Genomic DNA, 12569 nt, shown 5'->3' on the forward strand with positions numbered 1-12569 from the left:
AAGACCTCCAGGCCAGGAGCACACAACTTCCCAACTAGAGTCCTCAGTGAAGGCCTCCAGACCAGGAGCACACAACGTCCCACCTAGAGTCCTCAGTGAAGGCCTCCAAATCAGGAGCACACAACTTACCACCGAGAGTCCTCTGTGAAGGCCTCCAGCCCAGGAACACGGAGCTTCAAACCAGGAGTCCTCTGTGAAGGCCTCCAGCCAAGGAGCACGAAGCATCCCACCTACAGTCCTCTGTGAAGGCCTCCAGCCGAGGAGCACGAAGCATCCCACCTAGAGTCCTCAGTGAAGGCCTCCAGCCCAGGAGCATGGAGCTTCCCACTAGAGTCCTCAGTGAAGGCCTCCAACCCAGAAGCACACAACTTCCCACCTAGAGTCCTCAGTGAAGGCCTCCAACCCAGGAGCATGGAGCTTCCCAGCTAGAGTCCTCTGTGAAGGCATCCAGCCCAGGAGCATGGAGATTCCCTCCTAGAGTTCTCAGTGAAGTCCTCCAACCCAGGAGGACAGAACTTCCCACCTAGTGTACTGTGTGAAGGCCACCAACCCAGGAGCACACAACTTCCCACCTAGATTCCTCAGTGAAGGCCTCCAACGCAGGAGCACACAAGTAACCAACTAGAGTCCTCTGTGAAGGCCTCCAAACCAGGAAAACACAAATTCCCACCTAGAGTCCTCAGTGAAGGCCTCCAACCCAGGAGCACGGAGCTTCTAACCTAGAGTCCTCAGTGAAGACCTCCAACCCTGGAGCACACAACTTCCCACCTAGAGTCCTCTGTGAAGGCCTCCAACCCAGGAGCAAAAAACTTCCCACCTAGAGTCCACTGGGAAGGCCTCCAAACCAGGAGCACACAACTTCCCACCTAGAGTCCTCTGAGAAGACCTCCAACTCAGGAGCAAGGAGCTTCCCACCTAGAGTCCTCAGTGAAGGTCTCCAACCCAGGAGCATGGAGCATCCAACCTAGAGTCCTGTGAAGGCCCCTAGCCCATGAGCATGGAGCTTCCCACGTAGAGTCCTCTGTGAAGGCTTCGAACCCAGGAGCACACAAATTCCCACCTAGAGTCCTCTGTGAAGACCTCGAACCCTGGCGCACGGAGCTCTAACCTAGAGTCCTCAGTGAAGGTCTCCAGCCCAGGAGCATGGAGCTTCAGAACTAGAGTCCTCTGTGAAGGTCTCCAGCCCAGGAACATGGACCTTCCCACCTAGAGCCCTCTGTGAAGGCCTCCAACACAGGAGCACAGAGCTTCCCACCTAGAGTCCTCTGTGAAGACCTCCAACCGAGGAGCACACAACTTACCACCTAGAGTCCTCAGTGAAGGTCTCCAGTCCAGGAGCACAGAGCGTCCCACCTAGAGTCCTCTGTGAAGACCTCCAACCGAGGAGCACGGCGTTTCCCACCTACAGTCCTCAGTGAAGGTCTACAGCCCAGGAGCATGGACCTTCCCACCTAGAGTCCTATGTGAAGGCCTCCAGCCAAGGAGCACAAAACTTCCCACCTAGAGTCCTCTGTGAAGACCTCCAAACAAGGAGCATGGAGCTTCCCACCTAGAATCCTCAGTGATGGCCTCCAACCCAGGAGTACAGAGCTTCCCACCTAGAGTGCTCTGTGAAGACCTCCAACCCAGGAGCATGAAGCTTCCCACCTAGAGTCCTCTGTGAAGACCTCCAACCCAGGAGCACTGACTTTCCCACCTAGAGTCCTCTGTGAAGACCTCCAACCCAGGGGCACGGAGCTTTCCACCTAGAGTCCTCAGTGAAGGCCTCCAACACAGGAGTATGGAGCTTTCCACCTAGAAACCTCCATGAAGGTCTCCAGCCCAGGAGCACGGATCTTCCCACCTAGAGTCCTCTGTGAAGACCTCCAACCCAGGAGCACGGAGTTTCCCACCTAGAGCCTTCAGTGAAGGTCTCCAGCCCAGGAGCACAGAGCTTCCCAACTAGAGTCCTGTGAAGGCCTCCAGCCCAGGAGCACAAAATTTCCCAACTGGAGTCGTCTGTGAAGGCCTCCAGCCCAGCAGCATGGAGCTTCCCACCTAGAGTCCTCTGTGAAGACCTCTAACCCGGGAGCACACAACTTCCCACCTCGAGTCCTCAGTGAAGGTCTCCAGGCCAGGAGCATGGAGCTTCCCACCTAGAGTCCTCTGTGAAGACCTCCAGCCCAAGAGCACACAACTTCCCACCTAGAGTCCTCTGTGAAGACCTCAAAACCAGGTGAATGGAGCTTCCCACCTAGAGTCCTCAGTAAAGACCTCCAACCCAGGAGCACGGAGCTTCCCACCTAGAGTCCTCTGTGAAGGCCTCCAACCCCGGACACGGAGCTTCCCACCTAGAGTCCTCAGTAAAGACCTCCAACCCAGGAGCATGGAGCTTCCCACCTAGAGTCCTCAGTGAAGGCCTTCAGCCCAGGAGCACACAACTTCCCACCTAGAGAACTCTGTGAAGACCTCCAGCCTAAGAGCATGGAGCTTCCCACCTAGAGTCCTCTGTGAAGACCTCCAACCCAGAAGCACACAACTTCCCAACTAGAGTCCTCAATGAAGGCCTCCAGGCCAGGAGCATGGAGCTTCCCACCTAGAGTCCTCAGTGAAGGCCTCCAGCCCAGGAGCACACAACTTCCCACCTAGAGTCCTCAATGAAGGCCTCCAGGCCAGGAGCATGGAGCTTCCCACCTAGAGTCCTCTGTGAAGGCCTCCAGCCCAGCAGCATGGAGCTTCCCACGTAGAGTCCTCTGTGAAGACCTCTAACCCAGGAGCACACAAATTCCCACCTCGAGTCCTCAGTGAAGACATCCAAACCAGGTGAATGGAACTTCCCACCTAGAGTCCTCAGTGAAGGCCTCCAACTCAGGAGCACGGAGCTTCCCACCTAGAGTCCTCAGTGAAGGCCTCCAGCCCAGGAGCACACAACTTCCCACCTAGAGTTCTCAGTGAAGACCTCCAACCCAGGAGCACACAACTTCTCACCTACAGTCCTTTGTGAAGACCTCCAACTGAGGAGCACTGAGCTCCCCACCTAGAACCCTCAGTGAATGCCTCAACCCAGGAGCACACAACATCCAACCTAGAGTCCTCTATGAAGGCCTCCAACCCAGGAGCAGACAACTTACCACCTAGAGTCCTCAGTGAAGGCCTACAACACAGGAGCATGGAGCTTTCCACCTGGAGTCCTCTGTGAAGGCCTCCAACCCAGGAGCACATAACTTCCCACCTAGAGTCCTTACTGAAGACCTCAAAACCAGGAGCATGGAGCATCCCACCTAGAGTCCTCTGTGAAGGCTTCCAACCCAGGAGCAAACAACTTCCCACCTAGAGTCCTTTGTGGAGACCTCCAACCCAGGAGCACTGAGCTTCCAACCTAGAATACTCAGTGAATGCCTCCAACCCAGGAGAACACAACTTCCCACCTAGAGTCCTCTGGGAAGGCCCCCAAAACAGGAGCACACAACTTCCCACCTAGAGTCCTCTGTGAAGGCCTCAAACCAGGAACACACAACTTCCCACCTACAGTTCTCTGTGAAGACCTCAAACCCTGGTGCACGGAGCTTCCCACCTAGAGACCTCAGTGAAGGCCTCCAACACAGGAGCGCACAACTTCCCACGTAGAGTCCTCTGTGAAGACCTCCAACCCAGGAGCACGGAGCTTCCCACCTAGAGTCCTCAGTGAAGGCCTCCAACACAGGAGCACACAACTTCCCACGTAGAGTCCTCTGTGAATACCTCCAACCCAGGAGCACGGAGCTTCCCACCTAGAGTCCTCAGTGAAGGCCTCCAACCCAGGAGTACACAACTTCCCACGTAGAGTCCTCTGTGAATACCTCCAACCCAGGAGCACGGAGCTTCCCACCTAGAGTCCTCAGTGAAGGCCTCCAACCCAGGAGAACACAACTTCCCACCTAGAGTCCTCTGTGAAGGCCTCCAAACCAGGAGCACGGAGCTTCCCACCTAGAGTCCTCAGTGAAGGCCTCCAACCCAGGAGAACACAACTTCCCACCTAGAGTCCTCAGTGAAGGCCTCCAAACCAGGAACACACAACTTCCCACCTAGAGTCCTCTGTGAAGACCTCAAAGCCAGGTGCACGGAGCTTCCAACCTAGAGTCCTCAGTGAAGGTCTCCAGCCCAGGAGCATGGAGCTTCCCACCTAGAGTCCTCTGTGAAGGCCTCCAACCCAGGAGAACGGTGCTACCCACCTAGAGTCCTCAGTGAAGACCTCCAAACCAGGAGCACACAACTTCCCACCTAGAGATCTCAGTGAAGGCCTCCAACCCAGGAGCACACAACTTCCCACCTAGAGTCCTCTGTGAAGACCTCCAACCCAGGAGCACACAACTTCCCACCTAGAGTCCTCAGTGAAGGCCTCCAACCCAGGAGCACACACCTTACCACCTAGAGTCCTCTGTGAAGGCCTCCAGCCCTGGAGCACAGAGCTTCCCACCTAGAGTCCTCTGCGAAGGCCTCCAGCCCAGGAGCACGGAGCTTCCCACGTAGAGTCCTCTGTGAAGTCCTCCAACCCAGGAGCACGGAGTTTCCCACATAGAGTCCTCTGTGAAGACCTCCAACCCAGGAGCACACAACTTCCTACCTAGAGTCCTCAGTGAAGACCTCCAGCCCCGGAGCACTGAGCTTCCCACCTAGAATACTCAGTGAATGCCTCCAATCCAGGAGAACACAACTTCCCACCTAGAGTCCTCAGTGAAGGCCTCCAACCCAGGAGCACACAACTTCCCACCTAGAGTCTTCTGTGAAGGCCTCCAAAACAGGAACACACAACTTCCCACCTGGGTCCTCTGTGAAGACCTCAAACCCTGGCGCACGGAGCTTCCCACCTAGAGAACTCAGTGAAGGCCTCCAGCCCAGGAGCACAAAACTTCCCACCTGGAGTCGTCTGTGAAGGCCTCCAACACAGGAGCATGGAGCTTTCCACCTAGAAACCTCCATGAAGGTTTCCAACCCAGGAGCATGGAGCTTCCCACCCAGAGTCCTCTGTGAAGACCTCCAACCCAGGAGCACACAACTTCCCACCTCGAGTCCTCAGTGAAGGTCTCCAGCTCAGGAGCATGGAGCTTCCCACCTAGAGTCCTCTGTGAAGACCTCCAGCCCAAGAGCACACAACTTCCCACCTAGAGTCCTCTGTAAAGACCTCCAAACCAGGTGAATGGAGCTTCCCACCTGGAGTCCTCAGTGAAGACCTCCAACCCAGGAGCACGGAGCTTCCCACCTAGAGTCCTCAGTGAAGGCCTCCAGTCCAGGAGCACACAACTTCCCACCTAGAGTCCTCTGGAAGACCTCCAGCCTAGGAACATGGAGTTTCCCACCTAGAGTCCTCAGTGAAGACCTCCAACCCAGGAGCAAGAGCTTCCCACCTAGAGCCCTCAGTGAAGGCCTCCAGCCCAGGACCACACAACTTCCCACCTAGAGTATCTGTGAAGACCTCAAGCCTAGGAGCATGGAGCTTCCCACCTAGAGTCCTCTGTGAAGACCTCCAACCCAGGAGCACACAACTTCCCACCTAGAGTCCTCAATGAAGGTCTCCAGGCCAGGAGCATGGAGCTTCCCACCTAGAGTCCTCTGGAAGACCTCCAGCCTAGGAACATGGAGTTTCCCACCTAGAGTCCTCTGTGAAGACCTCCAACCCAGGAGCATAGAGCTTCCCACCTAGAGTCCTCTGTGAAGGTCTCCAAGCCAGGAGCACACAACTTACCACCTAGAGTCCTCTGTGAAGGCCTCCAACCCAGAGGCACGGAGCTACCCACCTAGAGTCCTCAGTGAAGGCTTCCAACCCAGGAGCACACAACTTCCCACCTAGAGTCCTCTGTGAAGACCTCCAGCCCAGGAGCATGGAGCATCACATCTAGAGTCCTCAGTGAAAATCTCCAACCCATAAACATGGAGCTTCCCAGCTAGAGTCCTCTTTGAAGACCTCCAATACAGGAGCACGGAGCTTCCCAGGTAGAGTCCTCTGTGAAGACCTCCAATACAGGAGCACGGAGCATCCCACCAAGAGTTCTCAGTGAAGTCCTGCAACCCAAGAGCAGAGAACTTCCTACCTAGAGTCCTCTGTGAAAGTCTCCAACCCAGGAGGACACAACTTCCCACCTAGAGTCCTCTGTGAAGGCCTCCAAACCAGGAGCACACAACTTCCCACCTAGAGTCCTCTGTGAAGACCTCCAACCCAGGAGCACATAACTTCCCACCTAGAGTCCTCAGTGAAGGCCTCCAGCCCTGGAGCACAGAGCTTACCACCTAGAGTCCTCTGCGAAGGCCTCCAACCTAGGAGCACGGAGCTTCCCACCCAGAATCCTCAGTGTAGGCCTCCAGCCCAGGAGCACGGAGCTTCCCACCTAGAGTCCTCAGTGAAGGCCTCCAACCCAGGAGCACAGAACTTCCCACTTAGAGTCCTCTGTGAAGGCCTCAAACCCAGGAGCATGGAGCTTCCCACCTAGATTCCTCTGTGACGACCTCCAGTCCAGGAGCATGGAGCTTCCCACCTAGAGTCCTCAGTGAAAGTCTCCATCCCAGGAGCATGGAGCTTCCCACGTAGAATCCTCAGTGAAGACCTCCCACCCTGAGCACACAACTTCCCACCTAGATTCCTCAGTGAAGGTCTCCAGCCCGGAGCATGGAGTTTCCCACCTAGAGTCCTCAGTGAAGACCTCCAACCCATGATCAAGGTGCTTCCCACCTAGAGTCCTCAGTGAAGGCCTCCAACCCAGGAGAACACTACTTCCCACCTAGAGTCCTCAGTGAAGACCTCCAACCCAGGAGCAAGGTGCTTCCCACCTAGAGTCCTCAGTGAAGTCCTCCAAATCAGGAGCACACAACTTCCCACCTAGAGTCCTCAGTGAAGACCTCCAACCCAGGAGCACGGATCTTCCCACCTAGAGTCCTCAGTGAAGACCTCCAACCCAGGAGCATGGAGCTTCCCACCGAGGGTCCTCACATAAGGCCGTCCACCCAGTAGTATGGAACTTTCCACTTAGAGTTATCTGCCATTTCTTTCTGCAGTGCTAGGGAATTCTCACTGTGGAGGTCTTCCGCCTCCTGGATTAGATTTTTTCCTGGATATTTTATTGTCATGACCATCTCTACCAAACTCTCGGGTCCACGGAGGCGTGAAAGGGTTTGGAAAATAAAGATTCACAGACACAGATCTTGACAATTAAGCTGGAATCAGGTGGAGCTCTGCCCTCTGATGGAGACACAGATCTAAAGAGTTACGCCAGCAGTCTTTATTTGTATACATTTCATTATCAGGTTAAAGACTATGCAACCATTATTCTTTGTATTCAGGAAAGTTACACAACTAGGACATCCCATGTCGCTTCTCCACAGTTGCAAAGTGCAATGTTAGGAGCTCTGTGCGGTTCTCAAGGAAGCCCATTGTTGAAAGTTACTGTAAAGCGGGCAGTAACTGGAGAAGGAAGCTGGTGAAACACGGGCTGTCCTGTCCAAGAGTTCCTTCCTTCCCGGAGCTGCGTGCCTGAGATCAAGGTCAGAGCTGACAGGGCTCTTGCACAGCCTCCTCATGCAGGGCGTCACCACAGCAGTCGAGCATCCTGTGCTCCTGCACAGAAACCTTCCCAGGCACCTGGCACGCCACAGCATGTGGTCATCATAGACCCCCAATCTCAGTCACAGCTCTCCCCGCCTGTCACCACTCTCCACATTTTATAGTTTTGAAGCTATTGTGAGTGGGATTGTTTTCCTGATTTCTTTTTCAGGACATTCATTTTTAGCAAATAGAAAAGCTATCAATTATTAGATGTTGATTTGTAGCTTACATCTTAACTGAATTTGTTTATCAACTCTAGAAGTTCTTCTGTTGAACCTTTAGGGTATTCTACTATAGGATCATGTCATATAAGAAAAATAATTCTAAAATTCTTATGGTAGAATAAAACCTAGAATAGCCAAAGCAATTCCGAGCAGAAAGAGCAATACTTATGCTGCAGAGCTAGAGTAAAACACAGCCTGGTGCTGGCAGAGAGGGAGAGACGGTCTCAGCACCAAAGGAGACAGCAGAGTGCAGAGGCCTCTACGCAAGAGAGGAGATCTTCGCCAGCTTCTTTTCTGACAGAGAATCAGCATCCAGAATTTACAAAGAACTCAAAAACTCAACATTAAAGAGACAATCCAGTTGGTACATTCATAGGAAAAATAGTCAACATCTTTAGCCATAAGATAAATGTAAATAAAAGCTTCATTGAGATTCCATTATTGCCTCATGCACATACATGACCGCATGACCAATGTGCTCCTACAATATGTATAATCAGGAAAATGAGGAATTATATTTCATTTATGTATGATTTTTCAAAATATATAAATGCATCCTACTGTCAAGTCCATCTAATTAGAACAAATAAAAAATTAATTTAAAAAGCAACCAAAAAATAGTAAGAACTTATTTGTATTCATGAAGAATACAAATCACAGAAAAAACTAGCGAGGATTAGGGGAGAAAGGAACGCGTCTACGCTCTTGGTGGGACTGTAAGGTAGTACGACCTCTGTGGATGTCGGTGTGGAGGCTCCCCCAAAGCCTGGCCTGGAGCCACCCTGTGACCCGGCTCTACCGCTCCTGGGTACTTACCCTGAAGGATGAAAGTCAGCCATACTCCAGTGACACATGCATGCCCAGGTTCACGGCAGCATGTGTCACAGCAGCTGAATTAAGGAACCAGCCTCAGTGTCCATCAGTGGATGGACGGTGAAGAAAACGTGTAGGTATGCACAGTGGAGTTTCACTCAGCCATGAAGAATGGAATTATGTCTTCTGCCAGAAAATGGATGGAATTGAAGATCACAAGTTCGAGTGAAATAAGTCAGACTCAGGAAGGAAAATATCATGTGCTGCCTTATTTTTCACTCGTGGAAACTACTTGGGGGTAAAGGGGTGCCGTGGGAGTCGGGGGAGGCCACCGAGGTGAGGGAGGCTGGGGTGCGGGGGGAGGTGCGGGGGAGGAAGCTGACCGGGTCGCCTCCTTGTTACGCGGAACGAGCCACAGGCCACGCCATCATGCAGGCTCAGGAGCGCTGACGGTTTCAGGGACCACAGTGAGCAGCGGCGGCTCCCCCAGCCCTCTGTCCTGCGGTGAGGAGCCATGCAGGTGGCCAGGCCCAGAGTGGAGCTGCGTTCAGAAGCTCCTGCCGTCCTAGACAGGCCACGCCACAGGCCAGGTCTCTTGTTCTAGGACCGTCACACGCCTGTGAACGAGGCGTGGTCCCTCTGCTGCTGATGGACCTTGCTGCCCAGGGCCCACCCGAGGTGAGAGGAAGGATGCGTGGACCCCTGGACCCAGCGCACATAGGGTCCCTCGCTGGAAGGCTAAGGAAACACTTCAGTTGCCCCTCAGTCTGTCTTGTAAGGTGAATTTCCACCTCTGACTGTATTTCAGGAAGCGGGAAATTCTCCTACTTCACAATCGTCCCTTCGTCCTCATTAGACTGTCATTGAGCACCTGAAGTTAGCAGGCTTCTGAAATTCAAAGACGGAAATGATAAATTAAAAGCTGAAGGAAAAGGAAAGGACCCAGTGCTCATGGTTAGCCAGACTCAGAAGTTTGGTGGAAGCAAGCAGACGCATAAGCCGACACGCGCTGCAGGCGCGGAGGATCGACGGTACTCCTTCGTCGGCGGCTGGGGCCGGCAGTTCCCCACCTGCCGTCCCCGGGTGTCCAGAGGGAAGACACTCCAGGAAGGTCCCCAGCAGTGGAGGCAGGCAGCTCACTAACGTGGACATCACTTTTCTTTGTGGCAAAAAATCTGAGATCCCAACTTCCCTGGAGGATCGAGATCTCATTTCTGAGACGCAAGCCTTTGAGAGAGAGGTTAAGGAGTAGCCTTCTGGGAGGAAGAGGCCCTCGTGCAGGCCCAGTGAGAGAGGAGCGTGAGTGTTTGGCTGAAGGGTGTGACGGATCTCGGGCAGGTGGATCCTGCCTCTCCCCTCAGCCTCCTGGTGCCCCAGGTCCCTCACTCCAAGGAGATGAGGGCTGAGTTTACTTTGTTATCAGGTTTTAAACAGCAGAGAGCCATGTAAGTTGGTCTGTCTTGGTCTTGGAAGAGGACACTGTCCTACCACCCTGGCCAGAGGCCTTCTCTGTAGCAGGAGCAGCTGGACATTTCCTCTGTGCGACAGCTTGAGACCCAGTGTTCTGAGGGGGACACTCAGCCGCAGGCACCCACAAGGCCTTGCTGCTCTTGTGTCCCTGACCTGTGTGGGGTCCAGACGGGGGTCAGGAGCCCTCTGCTCCTCGGCCTTCTGAGAGGCCTGGGAGGGTCTCGCTGGAGCGCCTGTGTGGGGCTGGAGGGAAGGGCCCTCTGCTCCCATCAGCACACGGGGGCAGCAAGCGGGGTCCAGGAGGGAGCCTGGGTCTCTAGGTCCTCTGCTCCCCGAGCGCTGCCCAGAGGTCAGACTCTTCACAGGGTCGGCCACCACCCTTCTCACCCAGTGTCCCAGAGGAGCAGGGGCCCTGCGGTCAGAGGAAGATCGCGCCCCTACCCAGAAGTGAGACCGTTCTCAACACGACACCTCTCAGCCCCCACGTCCCAAAGACAGAGGGCTGTTCTCAGCAGGGCCGTTTTCATTAGGAGAAAGGGAGAAGGAGCCTCTGACTGCGTGTGTCCGCCAGGCGGCTCCGGCACAGAGCACCGGCTTCCCACCTGCTGAGCTTCTCCCAGCAGCAGCCGCGGGCAGAGCCCTGGGCAGCAAGGTGTGACGGCCAGAGAGGCCAGCGACGGGGCCCAGCAGCCGGGCGATGGGCTGCAGGATGCCTCGGAGTGACTGCGGAGTCACAATGCTCACCTCGCGTGGCGCCTGGGGACACGGAATGGTAAGCCAACGTGGCGACGGGGCCGTGCTGACGACCATGGTGACGAGGAGGCGTGACCCAGACACACGTCGCTGAGGCGAGGCCTGGGCAGAGCAGCGTGAAGACTCGGGGCGCACTCGAGGGCCTCGAGGCACCGCTGTCCGTGAAACGTCTTCCAAGGCAAAGCCTTCACTGTACCTCCCAAGGTTCCAGCTTTGTGTAGCAGACACGTCCACACACGTGCACGAGTGTGTGTGTGCTTGGCGTGTGTGTGTGCAGCGGCCACTAAAGATTCTCATGTAGACTTCATTCAGGAAAGGAAACAGGCTGGTGGAAGCCAGGAGGAGCAGTGTAGAGGGTCGGTCAAGGGGCCAGGGGCGACTGTGTTAGGAGGACATCCCCCTGGAGGCCCACCCTCACCCGGGGCCCTCGGGAGGACCAGGGGCGACTGTGTTAGGAGGACATCCCCCTGGAGACCCACCCTCACCCGGGGCCCTCAGGAGGACCAGGGGCGACTGTGTTAGGAGGACATCCCCCTGGAGGCCCACCCTCGGGAGGACCAGGGGCGACTGTGCTAGGACATCCCCCTGGAGGCCCACCCTCACCTGGGGCCCTCGGGAGGACCAGGGGCGACTGTGTTAGGAGGACATCCCCCTGGAGGCCCACCCTCGGGAGGACCAGGGGCGACTGTGTTAGGAGGACATCCCCCTGGAGGCCCACCCTCGGGAGGGCCAGGGGCGACTGTGTTAGGAGGACATCCCCCTGGAGGCCCACCCTCACCTGGGGCCCTCGGGAGGACCAGGGGCGACTGTGTTAGGAGGACATCCCCCTGGAGGCCCACCCTCGGGAGGACCAGGGGCGACTGTGTTAGGAGGACATCCCCCTGGAGGCCCACCCTCGGGAGGGCCAGGGGCGACTGTGTTAGGAGGACATCCCCCTGGAGGCCCACCCTCGGGAGGGCCAGGGGCAACTGTGTTAGGAGGACATCCCCCTGGAGGCCCACCCTCACCCGGGGCCCTCAGGAGGACCAGGGGCGACTGTGTTAGGAGGACATCCCCCTGGAGGCCCACCCTCACCCGGGGCCCTCGGGAGGACCAGGGGCGACTGTGTTAGGAGGACATCCCCCTGGAGGCCCACCCTCACCCGGGGCCCTCGGGAGGACCAGGGGCGACTGTGTTAGGAGGACATCCCCCTGGAGGCCCACCCTCGGGAGGACCAGGGGCGACTGTGTTAGGAGGACATCCCCCTGGAGGCCCACCCTCGGGAGGGCCAGGGGCGACTGTGCTAGGAGGACATCTCCACTGTGGCAACAGCCGCACAGGGACTTTCAGAGGCGACTGTGAACAGAGGTGATTGGGGGACTTTCAGAGGCGACTTTGAACAGAGGTGATTTGGACAGAGGTGATTGGGGGACACTGTTTTAAAATCAGAGCAGGTCAGGATGGACCACCGTCCGCCTGAGGGTGGGACGTCTTCCAGGGGTCTCAGGTCAGAGCTTGGAGGTCAATCCACGTGGGTTCAGCCTCCGACGTGAGCGACCTTCTATGGGAGACTCCGTGAGGACAGGGAAGCCACACCAGGCAGGACCAGAACTTGCCTGTGTTGCAGGAGGGCGGAGGCGAGCAGTTGGAGCATGGGGTGACTGTCAGAGACGCCGTGGCTGCCACGACCCTCGCCTGCCGGGCCTGAACTGGACACGACTGCCACACACGGCTTCCTGCGGTACCTACCTGGGGAATGCATGGGCATCCGTGCAGGA

This window comes from Sciurus carolinensis, chromosome 12 (genome assembly GCF_902686445.1).
Source record: "Sciurus carolinensis chromosome 12, mSciCar1.2, whole genome shotgun sequence".
Classification (NCBI taxonomy): Eukaryota; Metazoa; Chordata; class Mammalia; order Rodentia; family Sciuridae; genus Sciurus; species Sciurus carolinensis.